This window comes from Eurosta solidaginis, chromosome 4 (genome assembly GCF_040869045.1).
Source record: "Eurosta solidaginis isolate ZX-2024a chromosome 4, ASM4086904v1, whole genome shotgun sequence".
Classification (NCBI taxonomy): Eukaryota; Metazoa; Arthropoda; class Insecta; order Diptera; family Tephritidae; genus Eurosta; species Eurosta solidaginis.
Window position 1 is genome coordinate 271,040,149 of NC_090322.1, and position 13,144 is coordinate 271,053,292.

Below are 13,144 nucleotides of genomic sequence, written 5' to 3' on the forward strand. Positions count from 1 at the left end.
CTAATTTTAGAGCACCTTGAAGTTTATATTTGCACTTCTATGCTTACAAATCGAGCTTCGGGAGTACTTCGTGCTTCCTAAAAATAATTGTTTTTATATTAGTAATTTTTAATCGTCTTTGTGACTCAATCACGTCAAACCTTCTCAACGGATTTTGAGGAGTAGCGTGAAAGTGTCTAACCTATAACCCCCTGCTCCTGAGAAAAGTCACTTGCGAAAGTCTCAATGGATGGCCTCGAATCAATTTAGAAATACATATGTATGTGGTTCCCAAAACAATGCGAGGAAATATTATACAAATTTCACACAAAAAGTTAAAGGAGTCAGAATTTGGTTTAATAAGATAATTAATTTTCCTTTTCACACAGGGCTGCATGCTACATTAACGAACATCTGTCAGGCGCCCCAAAAAAAATTCCGTTTTTACAAAAATTATTTAAAATGGATACCAGACATTTACTTCTAGCTTTAAAGATAATCAAAACAAAAAGCATGCACAACTATTCATAGATGCTAAAATTTACCAATTTGCTTTTTTTTTTAAATCCATATTATCTTTTGCTGCAAATAATGCAAAAATTAAAGTCTTAATTTTTCTGCTGTTTTTATATTTTTCGTAAATTATTGAACAATTTTTGTTGTTATATCGGCCTACTGATTTGTAAGATCGCGGGTTCGAATCGAGCTCAATGCCTAACAATAATTATTTATCATTATTATTGTTATGATCATTTTTTTTTTCTTAATTGAAAATATTATTAAATTAGAATAGAAGAAATAAAAAAAAGAAAAAATAACAACAAAAATTCTTAATACATCCCAGAGCACGGGGAAAAAGTGTCAGTAAAATATGATGGCAGCATTGCCATCAAACAAGTCCAATTTTCACATTCATTCTGCAACAGATGTCGCAGTGTTGTGAATATCAATTGGCAAAAACCAGAATAGAAGTAGGAGTAATAAAGGCATCCACAAAACCGCTGTGATGGCTGAATGGTTATAGCAGCGGCGCCTAAACGTTGCCGATGAAGCAATTTAGCAGCTCCCGAAATGGATCTATACAACGAGCTTTGGCAGTTGTATAAATTTTTTCTTTCTTCTATTCTAATTTAATAATTTTTTCAATTAAGAAAAAAAATTATCATAACAATAATAATGATAAAATAATTATTGTTAGGCCTTGAGCTCGATTCGAACCCGCGCTCTTGTAAATTATTGAAAATATTTTTGATTGTAACTTGTTATATTGACAATAAAATCCTAAGCAAACCCGACTCGGGTTTTCAACCCATTAAGCAGTCAAGAAAGCAAATATGAGATTATTAAGGAATTGTATTTTGTATGGAATATTGAGCTCAATAAGGGCTTCAATGTAGGAAACTTGACCAATTACTTCATCAAGCCTCTGTCTGTGTGAAAATGGCATTAAAATAACTACGGAAACAAAAATTTCTAAAAAAAATAGATAGAACGATGTTTTAAACAATTCTTAAAATAGTTCATAAAACAATTCTAAAATAGTTCAAAAGGTTTCTAAAAACAATCTCCAAACATCCGAAAAGTTCTCGATATAGTTAAAAATGAAGTAAATACATTTTTGACAGTTCAGGTTAGGAGTCGTCTTATAAGAAGTTGTACTTCAAGAGAACTGACAATATGTGCGGTAAAATTACATGTAACCCATCATTATATGGACAATATCTATCTTGAGTCAAAGGGACTGGGATTTAAATTGAATAAATAGTTAGGTGCTAGCGAATTTAATTTCGGGCCTTCAATTAAGTTAAGAATAAGCAACACCTTGAAATAATTTGGACAAATTAATTTATGACCATTCAATTTCAGCTTGGAGTGGTACACTGCTAAAAACTTGAGTCTTGTTCGAAAACTACAATCATATGTGAAGAAACAAAATTTTGTTTAAAACTTAAATTGTTTAAGTTTTCTCGAATAGGTGTGCACAGAACTGAGTTTTAATCTTATGACAGAGAAGTAGTCTGCGGGCAGAGTTTGAGCCGGTATCGTTCGTATCATAGTCATATGCTCTACCAAATGAGACCATTGAAAGGCTTGCAGACAAGAGCTTTTTAGTTGCGTTTCTTTGTGATACACTCCAATATATATAAATACATATGTATATCTAGGTAGTACCTAAAGAACTTCACATAATACAAATATTGTATTTTGGTTCTTTAACCTAATACTTAGTGAAATTTGAGCTAATTTACTAAAATGTTTGGTTTTATCCGCCTCTTATTTGATTTTCTTCGTAATTTTGTGCTAATTTTTTTATTTGCTGATAACAAGTTTATTGTCTGTTTGTCGTTCATTGTTTACATGAATTTTTGCTATTCTATTTAAACAGGAATATTTATAAAGGTTGAAAAGATATATTTCATCAATTGTTTAATGATGATAAGAGTACAATTAATTAGATTACAATTTGGCAAAAGTCGCTGTGCTTAGTGGTGACTGTATAGTTAAAAAATTGATTCGAGGAAAATTTAAAACTTTGGCCGATTTTTCTAATAGCCCTTCTGATATATTTTTATTGCCAATTTATTTAAAATATATCAGTTTCTAAGGACCGTTCTCAACACCTCGTTTTCGCCAACACAGGGTATCTAACCCTTAATTTAATCGATAGTTGCGAAAATTTTGTTGAAAAAATCGTTAAAATTTTTGTGGATACACAAAAACTACCAAAGCTGCGCCAGCCATATGTTTTAAGATTCGTGATCGAAACGCATTTCTAAATCATAATGCCTCTAAAATATTGGATGGGATAAAAACATAGTGACAAATTTTACTCGTTATATCCATAAATTATTACAATTTTTAGAAATAATTTGACAGAGGCATTTTTATCATTTGAGTGAAAATATGTTTCAGTCCCTGACTGTAAAACGCTAAATGGGCCCAGCTGACATTTGTTTACACTTTCCCAACTGATTGAAAACTAACTAGCTGGTATTCGATTTAAATAAAGCACACAATTCAAAAATTCAATTTTTGTCATAAAAATTAAAAAAAAAAAAAAACAATTTTAATTGAATGCTGCAAAATGGGTTTCAGGGAGCGTAGCTGCGTATTGAATATTTTTTCTATCTCCTGACAATGCCAAAAAAACAAGTTGCCACATTATATGAGCCCCGCAGATGGCTGACAATAACTCCAAAATGTTTTTATAAATCGCAGAACTTATTGAAAATTCACAACAAAAACAAACGATTCAAATAATCGAACGTCAGTAGTCGCATGCATAAAACTAGCCGTTTAGTGATAATCGATTGTTTTACTAGACAACTTTGGCTAGTCGACTAAACTATGATTTTTATAGTATATTTGGTTAAGGATAAAAACAGTAAACATTTTTACGATTTGTCCCGTACCAAGCGTGAAATAGATATTTTGTCATTGAGATTTGTTTTACAAAATAATGAATTCAATTTGGAAAGAATTGAAATTTGTTTACACAAGAAAATTCTGCCCCAGCTGGTTAGGGGGCTTAGAATATACCCGCAGTAGGTATGCCTGTCTTATGAGGCGACTAAACTGCCAAATTGATTCAAGGGGTTGCCAGCGCAATATATAGCTTCTCCAACCCAATTGTCAACCTCACCTACCCGTGGCGAATCCTGTTTCATTAACTGCCGAGGTTCTGGCGACCCCAAACTCCTGATGGATAAAGGGAGTGGGAGGGCCTAGAAGGTTTCATGTTTATACGAAATCGTTCCCGAGATGGTCGGGCTAGTGCCTTTATGGTGCTTGTTACTGGAACGGATCTGCGTCCTGGCAAAAGACCATCAACATCGATAACACTCCCTATGGCCTTCACAGAGTTGTCTTATCGCTACAACAACAACAACAACAGGGATAATTATCTTAATTTATAAAATATTCGTTTGCTTAATTAAGGGAAAAGTTCTATTGCCAAAAATCAATTCAATTTACGATTCCGTTAACTTAAGCTTCTTTCTTCAGAGTAAATTTTTGTTATAAGTGCATATCCCAAACACATCTTAAATTGTTTCACAACAACAAATAGCTTTTTCAGTAATAAAAATAGTAAGTTTTTAACTCTGGTGGTGCTATTTTCATGCAGGCATATATGTATGTAATATTTCATAAAAAATATTCGTAGCGGCAAAAAAAAAAAACAATACGGACCAAATTTTGGTGTAAGTATGTGTACATAAGGGCAAATCTTCCGTTAAAGGCATAATTTTAGCACAATAGGTACATAACGTAGTTACTATGAAATTACATTTTCCACTACGGAAGTAACATCCTTTTCTATCACTTTTAACATGATGATAATGTATTATCAATTTAAATTTATTTAATTGATTATTTCTTGCCCCTCTGCTAAAATTTTATGAAAATCTGAATACATCAGAGGTACTATGTAAGTATAAGCTAATAATTAAGTTTTAAGTGACCATATTCCTTATTCTGAATTAACGCGTATATACAAACATACTTACACCAAGTAAATTATCTTAAACAAACGAATAGTTGGAGGAATATAAGCAAATTTTAATGGATGTTTTTTGGAGAGCGAATGTAAATAGCCTTTGTATGTTTTTACGCTGTATTGTTGTTGTTGGTTGAGTCTAGTGAGTATGTGATACGAAATTTACATGAAGCGACTGGAAAATTTCAAAGCGAGATATAAGAATGAGTACAGCGTTTGAAGAGAGAGAAGTAAATATACGAAATGTTTGGGCATTCAAAAAGCTGAAATATAAAAAAAAAACACATACATATGTAAATATATTTCTAAAACGGACACATAAACTAAACTAATTATGATGTCTTTTGTAATATATTTCGAAAGATGTTGTTTTGAAAAGGAAAGTTAAGAAGAAATTTGTTCTAAATAGTGTGTGGATTTAAATAAAATACCTCTTATCTCTTAAGAAGGAAGTTTGTGTTCAGGTTTAGCTAAAACGAAAACGCGAGAAGACGCTTTCATTATTCTTAAATTTTCAAATTTCTCCTACTGCCTGTATTCATACCACAAGCGCGTAAAGATCTACGCTACTTATAGTTATTAGCGTAACGGTACAACACCTGTCTAGATAAATATGAATGCGACAGAACTGTGTATCTGATAAGTTTAGCTTACAAGTCCAGTGTAAGATTCTAGCTTTGTTTAGCCAACCAATTTAGTGTTGCCGTGTGTTCCAAGTTATGCATGCCCTGACTTATGTGTCCATTAGTGAACCTACAGTTATTGCTCTGTACTTCAAAATTATGTATTAGCACCCTGATTTCCAAGGTGGTATGCTTGTTTATTGCCTTTGTGTGCTCATAATCCAACCCAACAAAACATTTTTTTAGATATTCCATGTCGTGAGTCCCTGCACTTTATTACTAACAATGTAAAGCAAGACGCCTTATGCCTGACTAACTCGAATAGTATACTGCCCATCACATCTATCAGTAGCCCAACTCTAACTGAGTTTTGGTGATTCAATTACAATAAATGAATTATTAATTGATCACTCAAATATTTCGCGTTTCAATCTTGCTTTTTCTAGAATTCTATCTTGCTATGATTCCGTTTCAAATTTATGAATGAATGTGGGTATCTGCATTTCTTTTGCGAAGACAAGTCAAATTTGCGTATAACAAACTAAAATTTGAACTTTTTTTTGCATGAATAGAAAGATCAAATCCAAATTAGTCCAAAATACTTCATGTTAACAAATAAACAGCATATGTTGGAAAGTTAAAAACAAATTATTAAAATATGTCAGTTTCAGTTTGAATGCAGATATCACATTCTTTTTTAGGCCGACAGAATACTAAAAAGTGCGGTGTGGCCACCACATAAAAATGTCTGCGCAACTCATAAATTTTTTTTTAATTTCCCTGCTTTCAATACTCAATCAATTAATCAAGGAGTATCGCATGTACTTTCTAATAGAGCTAAATACAACAAGCTTCCCTAGAAGTCCAATGTAGATGATAGGAAAGCCTTGGTTGCCATGCACTTCTTTAAGGCGGCTATGGGCAAGATCTGTAGACACTCTCCAAGGGTAGTGTGGTGGCTTTGAAGTGGTAGTCAAACCGTAACTGCTCTAAGGGGCGCTGGTCTTGTGGAGCGCAGTACACACGTTGAGCATTACCAAAATATTGATGTTCGTACAACGGAGCAAGGCTTCTGCAGTGTTGGCGATGATTAGACTTTGAGCACTCTAGCATGCTTACAAAGTTAGATTTTATACGATGCAGAACAGTCCTTATCTATGTATGCTTAAACATAGGCATTTTCCGGAGGGATGACTGGGAAGTTGTACTCTCTAGGGGAGTGGACTATCTTCTTACTACGGTTGAAGAATTCCACATTTAGCCAGATAACCGAGCTTCTGTTAAAGCCCTAGTCGCAATTGTGGTGCAATCGGGGGTGATCTAGAAGTCGCTGGTCTCGCTTTCTCTTACCTCTAATATTTGAAAGACTACAAACTCTTGAGTCCAGTGACATGGCAATATGCTAGGGAAACTGTTACGCGGTTCTCTGATTGTTAGCCTAGTATAATTTAACAACAAAAACTTAATGGGAGTGCATACGGCACTTATCTGTATACTGTAAACATCTTTCCTGATGCCTGCGTGGAGGCTGAATCATCAAACCATTACATGCTTAACTGTCCAGTCAAAACTGCGAAAAGATTGAGAATGATTCCCTATGTAATTATAGGTTATGTCAACGTTAGATTATTTAGTATAACAACAGGCCTTCATGTTGTCCAAGTGAGCCTACTCTGTCTCGGTTCTTATTTATTTATAGTGGAGTATGCGTTTAGTTGCGTATACGTCATGGCCCTCACTTAAAGTGTAGCGTCAATCTTTTAGCATATTTAAGATCAATTTAACAGATTTGAAGATGATGTTGGAACTTTTTATGAGTCGGTATCCGCGCCATCTTTTTACGTAAAAAATAATTTTAGTTTTCTACAGCAAGCCAACTTCTGATTAGGAAAAAGCAAGGTAAAGATTTTAAAAGTTTGCAATCTACCTCAGTGCTTTTGAAGAGCGCTCGCAACTTTAAACCGCCACTAACAGCAATCAAAGCATTTGCAATATTTACTTAACCTATTTCTAATTTTATTTTAAAAATTGTTGTTATATCTACAAGAATGTAGTAATAACTTATTCCTTCCTTTTTGACACTCTTAATTTCAGTAGTTGAGAGGAAAATCCTTTAACACAAAGAAAGAGCATAACAAGTAAGGCGACCACTTTGGCAAGGTTGAACTTAAATGCATTACAATAAGACAATGTTAATGCAGAATCTGTGGGTTAAATCTTCAAGCAAATGCTTTAACATGCTGCTTCTAGTTCATGCAGTAGATGACTTTGCTGACTCTCAATTCACCGTAAACTAACTCAGCTGTTTGGTAGCTCATTTTAATCAAAAGAAAATGAATTTGTTTTTAGAGAGGCGAAGTATGTATGTTTGTATGCTGGCGATATGAAATGCGCAAAAATTTCGCGCATTCAAAAAAGTCGCCATTCGACCTTGCCAAGTATCTCAACCTCAGCTGATGGCCTGGGCGGAAGAATAGCTCTTCAGCAATGACAGTGCAAAACTTTGCAACAAAAAAGAACTGATCACTTCATTTTATTACACAAAAAGCGATTCAGCTCGTATTGCTTCACTTTTTTCATTTATTTGTAAACTTTGCGCGATTTAATAAACAAAAAGTCTGTGGAATTGAGATATATGCATACATATTTCCCAGCACATATACACAAACACACATACACGTACAAACAACAGTCATGAACCGTTTACTGCGCAGCATTTTGGCAGACACTGGAAAGTTGGCGGTAGTTTGTTGGTGCTTTTTTTTCTTTAAACACATTTATGCATAGCAGCGATTATAAATCTAAAAGTCGCCATTTGAAAACCTTTCAGTCACAAACGACATCAAGAAATTTAAATTTTTCGTATGCGAGATAAACTACAGCTGTGTGGACAATGTATGCCACCACCACCACTGGCTCTTTACCACTGCGCCTGCCAATTCAGTTTCCGTGAAAATTGTGAAAAAAAGTTTCCACTGAAAACTATAATTGAAACTACTAATTATTTCTTTTAACTTTTCAAAGCATTTTAGTTGTGTTTATAAAGTTTTTTCGCAAAATTATCACGCTTTCCCAATGCTGCATACGTATTTTCATACGTCACATAACACAAGTCAAACCAAAAAAAATTCATCGTTTTGCGTTGCCACTGCCTTCCCCACAAGCTGTGTGCTGTGCTGTGTATACAGCAAATTTTTTATGGCCGCTTTTTTCTCACCATCAATAATTTTTTTCTTATTTTAACAAAATGGATTTTTTGTGTTTCAGCATTTCTTTCTTATTTATGCACTTTTCGTTTTTTTTCACACAACTATTCACCATTTATTTAATTTAATTGTAAATTTTATTTTGCAAAATTTTCTAATTTTCCTGCAACGTCAACGCGTCCACTCATGGTACACACGACGCAGGACAAGGACGTCCGCCGCACGAACGAAAGTCAGAGCCTTGTCTGCTGTGTTAGGAAAATTTTATTTTCTTCGATGGCGTACAATGCTGTGGCACACGACCACTGCTGGCATGTTCGTGTACTTCATTCCAAAAAAACGATTCCAATGAGCTTTCTATGTGGATTTTGTTATACAATTGCATCAACCCTATACGAAGATACTTTGTATCGCGAGCAAAGTGAGAGGGATCGCATACGCCGAGTGTATGGAGTAGAGAAGCCGTCATGTATTTTGTTTAGGGACGTTTGCTCAATTGTTACTCTTATCTTCGTCTTTCCAGCGATTGCTCGCAAACTTCGTGCACCAAACATTTCTCGTATGTAAATATGTAAGTGAGTGAGTGAGTATTTGACCGTTTGTGTACGTTTGTCTGCAATAATATTGCTCCCACAATCACAGCTGGCATCCGAAAATGCACATTCGTTATGAATGCATGAATGAGTGATTGAGTTGGTGAATAATGGAGAATTTTTTAATTATGCATCTCTTTAACTCTATAAATATGCAGATATTGGTATGTTCGTATGTATGTATGTATGTATTTATATTTGCATGATAATTTTCACTTACGCACTTTGTTTATTATGGCCATTCTGCAGTTTTACTTCTATTTAATTCTTGTATACCCAACTGCAGCTAACCCTAGGAGTTTATTCATCAGCTCAAATTAGGAGAGGAATCAAAGGCAGGTTAACTTGAGCAAATTTTGATATACTTTGTTCTTCAAGTTTTGAAGGGAGTTTCTTATCACCTACATAAGAAACTTTGGGGTTTAAATGAGCTTTTAGCTTATACATTTGATTACCTTACGAGGCCTACGATGTAGGGGACTCTGGAAAATACTTATTCAAGAACTTTCATTATGCTTGTACAGTGCTCTGAATAGTCGCACAGTAAGATCTCTACTGTTGTATCCACACCTGTAAGATTAGACCATCTATATGAGGTATTATATTCCAATCCCATCCATGTCATATGATACTCTGAATATATCCCTTCAGTTCACTTTAGCAACGGCTAAAAGAATCGGCTTTTAATGAGTCCCAAAGATGCTATGGCTTTGCAATATCAAGAGCTCAGTCCCGCGTTGTTAGCTCATCGGAGATTTGTGTGCACTGTATGTTAAGGTGCAACCTTAACTGAGAAGCGCTATATAGACTCGTCGGATTCATGGCACACTCTCTATACATTGTCGTCGCTGACGTAAGGCCCCTTAAGCTGGAGACATTGGTGCTTTATCGGTAACCGTATCGGTAACCTTATAACAGCTGATTCGACCAATCTTATGAGAATCAATGCAATCGATTATTGGTGCCGCTAAAGACGTAACCGTATCGTAGCCAACCAATTGGGGTTTGGTATACCGTCGTAACGATAAACAGCTGATTACGTTAGGGATACGGATACAGCGATACGACATACGGCACCAATGACTCCGGCTTTAGAGCTAGTTAACATTAGGAGAAAAAGACTACGTTATTAGCACTACTATTTGTATCCAGTAAAGCATTGTATACCTTCTATATAGAGAAAATCTCAGATATAAACATAATCTCTGAGTAAAGAAGACGCATTTATGTATATTTGCGGACGTGCCAGGAGTGTTAAAAAGACTCCCTCGTCCACTCGGTAAGATTTTTTTAGTTCGGTTCGTGGAAACTGAGAACATCCATGCTTCCAATCCTTCTAGGAAATATCGACTGCTGAGTCTTATTTCAAAATTTGTCTAAAAAAATCTGAGCATAAATTCAATACAATGAACGTCAACTTTATGACACTTGCGAAAAAATTCTGAGATGTCGTCAATATGTAATTTAATATGAAATGTATGAAATGTGATTAGTCAATATGTAGTCCGTTTTTGGTGCCCGACTACAGCAGCCTAAGGGCACTCAGGCACTAAGGCACGTTTTCTTGATAAAAAATCATTGAGTGGTATATTCAAGGCATTATCTAACTTATCTCCCTGCAATATTAACTTTTCCTAGCAAGTTACTAATATAAATCACATGGACCTCCTTCCACCAAACCATATATTAAGATAGGTCGAGCAACCCTCATGTTAATAAATCCCATGAATGCTTTTGCGGGCATATATAGCTTATTAGGGCTCTTTTGTCGGCAATAATTTTCTAGCAGTTTTTCAGAAAAAACGACATTTGACGCCTCTATGATATAGTCCTCTGACACTCCTAACTAAGTCCTTGGAACACAAAGACGGGTTCCACTATTGTATACCCCTCCTGGCAAGAAATGAGGAGCTTACCATGGGTTTGTCGTTTATGGTGTCGGTTCATTACTTCCTAAAGTCCTGAGGCACAACAGGAGGAAAATGGTTACAACTGCTTCACATAGGAAGTTGGACTAGAGAAAACGGCTTCATTACTACACCTTATGAACCTTGTAACGCATTAGGTGTTAACTATTACCACTCTCTCCGTCACTAAGAGTCGCCACAGTTTTTGATCCGTATTACCAGCTCAATTGTCACTATTTTCTCACAGTCCTTTCTAAACTTTCTCGAAATTATTCCCTAAGTTGTTCGAAAACAATTTTTGGGCTGTATAAAAAACATTCCGAAATCATCCAATGTAAAAATTTCAAACAATGTTCTCAAAGTACATATGTGAATGTCTAGACTCCCTCAAATCGTAGCGCATTACGGGGATGCCCCCCTGATATTCTTAAACGACCACTTATATCAGATCATCGCGGCCTCCACTCTGCTGGAAGGACCAGGTGGAAAACAATTTAAACTCCCTTGGTGTGACCAATTGGCGCCGGTTGACAAAGAGAAGAAGCGACTGGCGCGCCTTGTTGGACGGTCATAACCGTTTAAACTTTTAAGCGAAAATTAAGTAAGTAAGAAGCATCGCAGGTATAGTTGTCGGTCTTTTTCTTATCATATTAAGTAAATGAACTGTGATTGATACTTTTTTTTTGTGACCTTTATTCGATACACACGTACCAGACCTTTTGCCTGCAGGGTAATTGCAGTCGTTTTTAATACATAATACAATGCATCCATAGATAGGTACTTAACTTCTTCAGGCCCGGTTTTTCAGTAGCTGGTTAAGCAAAGCTTATACTAAATTTGCTTAACCTCTAGTCAAATTTAAACTCCAGTTAAACTATTGATTAGTTTTTAAGTCACAGTTTAAGGCCGCCTTTAGGTAGGCTTTTTTCGCCAACGTTTTTACACCAGTTTTTTGAAAAAAAAATAATATTTTTTGGGTTTCGGGGAGTGTTTTCGTCGAAAAATTGACCGTTTCCCCATTTTTTTTTCGCAGGTTGGAAAATTATTTTTTTGAGTATGCGTAGCGGAACTTTTTTCCGATATCGGTTAACTTTCGTCCATACAAATCGAAACAGGTTAATGTGCATGCATTCATAGTAAAAGTACTTACTAACAATCTAGAGGTTTACGCCGATCACTTTATCGGCGGCGGCGGCGTAGACTCTATTATATACCGACGGCGGAGTGGGCTCGCGCCGGCATACGCCGGCATTCTTACTTTAAAAAGCTTAATTTTTCTATTTAAAAAAATAGTATTTAGGAAAGGATTTGTTTATATGTATTTAATGAAATCAACGTTTTGGCCATTTCGGAAAGATCCGAGGTTTTTGCCTCAAGATCTCGCAGACCGTTCAAAAATTTTCAGGAGTAGCTCCTTGCGGATGGATTGCCCCTCCTTCACTTACTCCAGAGAGGCTTCGAACCTAACCCCGGTCTTTGGAATTGGTAGTGCTGCGTCTGCTGAAAAGAAATAGAGATACATAAAATACCCACACTTTTGTTTGCATATCTCGTGCAAAGCGTAGTTTCGCCTAGGGTTAACTCGTAATAATCGTCGCGAACACTATTTCTTTAAATCATTTGTGGCTCCTTTGCGGTCACGCACAAAGGCGACTTACGGTTGCTATTAATGGTCTATTAATACTCATGACTCTCGTGGCATAGGGCGCCTCCAGTTTTTCGGCTGATTTTAAGGGCTACAATTCCCGATGTGCGAACAATAGCAATCCCGACCACCAGTCGCTACCACGCCTCCTGACCCTCACATCATATGCCAGCTATAGGACTGCGACTTCGAACTCATACCTTCGTCGACGTCACTTTCCTAGAAGCTCTAGGTGTAGCTCAGAAGACTTTCCAACGGATGCTTTTGTCGCGCTATGCTGCCGAGCTACACCAGAGAAACACCTTGAAACATTAGGGAGGGACTATTCGGCCAAGGACGCCGTCTTCGAAATCATAAGCAATATAAGTGGAAGTCATTGCGTAATGGGTAAAAATCGTAAAATACTCGGCGCATCTACATAATTAAAATTTTACAAGGACCCTGGATAAAATTTTTAAAATGTAGACCAAAGTTTGTAGACGTTTGTGTTCACAACATTGATTTCAATAGTCTTCGTTAAATCAAAACGATATTTTAGAATGAAAGTCGACCGCTTTTAAGTTGAAGGATGTTTACTGCTGTTTTCCGGCCTTATGATATAAGAGCTCATTATGGATGACCGCGTAGCTTCACTTTTCAGACTAGTTCGACTGTCCACTACGTTAGGGTAATAGCACACACAGTCATTAGTTC

The 13,144-nt window shown here is 35.9% G+C and overlaps 1 protein-coding gene across 2 annotated transcripts in view; it reads right to left on the reverse strand.

Annotated features, from left to right (window-relative positions):
* Nucleotides 1-8,538, reverse strand: part of LOC137251478 (uncharacterized) — a 78,468-nt gene extending 69,930 nt beyond the window's left edge. For both annotated transcript variants that reach the window (XM_067786140.1, XM_067786139.1), the window contains exon 1: nt 8,318-8,538. The gene's annotated coding sequence lies outside the window, so the exon portion shown is untranslated. The remainder of the gene's footprint in view (nt 1-8,317) is intronic.
* Between the last annotated feature and the right edge of the window lie 4,606 nt (nt 8,539-13,144).